This window comes from Nanorana parkeri, unplaced genomic scaffold (assembly GCF_000935625.1).
Source record: "Nanorana parkeri isolate BGI_ZX_2015 unplaced genomic scaffold, ASM93562v1 scaffold2606, whole genome shotgun sequence".
NCBI classification, from domain to species: Eukaryota; Metazoa; Chordata; class Amphibia; order Anura; family Dicroglossidae; genus Nanorana; species Nanorana parkeri.
In genome coordinates this window covers 74,311-76,397 of record NW_017308874.1, presented here as the reverse complement: position 1 = coordinate 76,397, position 2,087 = coordinate 74,311, and the positions used below count along the sequence as shown (strand labels likewise).

At 52.7% G+C, this 2,087-nt stretch overlaps 1 protein-coding gene across 1 annotated transcript in view; it reads right to left on the bottom strand.

Moving 5' to 3' along the window:
* Positions 1 to 2,087, bottom strand: part of LOC108802022 (DNA-directed RNA polymerase II subunit RPB1-like) — a 71,545-nt gene that overhangs the window by 7,043 nt on the left and 62,415 nt on the right. The gene's annotated exons all lie outside the window — the stretch shown is intronic.

Here is a 2,087-nt window from a genome sequence, read left to right as displayed (position 1 = left end):
AGGGTCAGGAGAGTGGCGGGGACCCTAACCCTCCTCTCTATGCCGACGTCCATCACCAAGATGGCCACCGGCAGGCGTCAATAAGACAACCACATGCATGATGACGGGGGGTGTCACCCGGTCTCCGCTCCGTGTGACACCCGGCCCCCGGGACGCCCCTGCTTGGCATCAGCCGTTACACCGAATGTTGGCAGAGCATTGTCACCCTATAACAGGAAGTGCCTGAACAAGGACAGAGCGTGGTCACCCTATAACAGGAAGTGCCTGAAGAGAGACAATGCACTGTCACCCTAGAACAGGAAGGGCCTGAACAAGGACAGAGCGTGGTCACCCTATAACAGGAAGTGCCTGAAGAGAGACAATGCATTGTCACCCTAGAACAGGAAGTGTCTGAACAAGGACAGAGCGTTGTCTCTTTAGAACAGGAAGTGCCGAAACAAGGACAGAGCATTGTCACCCTATAACAGGAAGTGCCTGATCAAGAACAGACTGTTGTCACCCCATAGCAGGAAGTGCCTGAACAAGGACAGAGCATTGTCACCCTATAACAGGAAGTGCCTGGACAAGGACAGAGCATTGTCTCCCTATAACAGGAAGTGCCTGGACAAGGACAGAGCATTGTCTCCCTATAACAGGAAGTGCCTGGACAAGGACAGAGCATTGTCTCCCTATAACAGGAAGTGCCTGGACAAGGACAGAGCATTGTCTCCCTATAACAGGAAGTGCCTGGACAAGGACAGAGCATTGTCTCCCTATAACAGGAAGTGCCTGGACAAGGACAGAGCATTGTCACCCTATAACAGGAAGCACCTGAGCAAGGACAGAGCATTGTCACCCTATAACAGGAAGCACCTGAGCAAGGACAGAGCATTGTCACCCTATAACAGGAAGTGCCTGAACATGGGCAAAGCATTGTCACCCTATAACAGGAAGTGCCTGGACAAGGACAGAGCATTGTCACCCTATAACAGGAAGCACCTGAACAAGGACAGAGCATTGTCACCCTATAACAGGAAGCACCTGAGCAAGGACAGAGCATTGTCACCCTATAACAGGAAGCACCTGAGCAAGGACAGAGCATTGTCACCCTATAACAAGAAGTGCCTGAACATGGGCAAAGCATTGTCACCCTATAACAGGAAGTGCCTGGACAATGACAGAGCGTTGTCCCTTTATACCAGGAAGCTACTCAACAAGGACAGAGCGTTGTCACCCTATAACAGGAAGTGCCTGAAAACGGAGCTCCTTGGCAGGATCGCCGGGGGATTATTATGATGTAAAAGGGTTGAAGGGAAGTTTGGAACGAATGTGATGAAGATTATATGAGATTTTAGTGATCCGTATACATCATATATTGGAGGTTTGTTCGCGGCGAGCACAAATCCGTGAAACGGCCCCGTGTACGTCCGTAACATGGCGCCGGCGATGATGGCGCCGTCATAGCAATAGCGCAGGTTGTATCGTTATCTCCGGAGCGCGCCAGGACATGGAGCCGTCTGTTCCTCTAACGAGCAGCGATTTGCACGACGCTCACTTGCGTCTCCTCCGTGTTCCTGACAATCTGGAGAGCAGAGTGTGAGCACAGATGGTCGGAGGCCCCCCCTGCGATTCTTATCATGGCGGACATATCCGGCGCCACTCTATAGAAGAACCTCTGGATCATTATCCCCCACCCCCCGCCCGGGGCTTGTCACGTCCCAGGAAATCTCTGTCCTGTCTCATGATGGGAACGATGGACAGAATATTCCCCACCCCCGCCCTGGAGCTGCATATAGAGCCATTGCACACCATGTGACTGCTGTGTGGCCCCCTGGGACAAGGCGGGCTCCGTATACTGGTCTGGAGAGCCCACTTAGGGTCTATGTCAGAAGTGGTTCATACAAGTCAAATGCAGCTTATTAGAAGGTCAGGTGCAGCATACAAGCTTGTTCCCAGTGGGCTGTACTCCTAGGGTTGCCACCTGTCCAGGATTCACCCGTCCGGGTTTTGAATGCTGTGTCCGGGTTTTTGGCAGCAGAAACCGGGACACAAGATGTCAGGCAGACGGGGGGCAACCAAAATAAAGAGAGGGGCTACTGCCCCCCCCC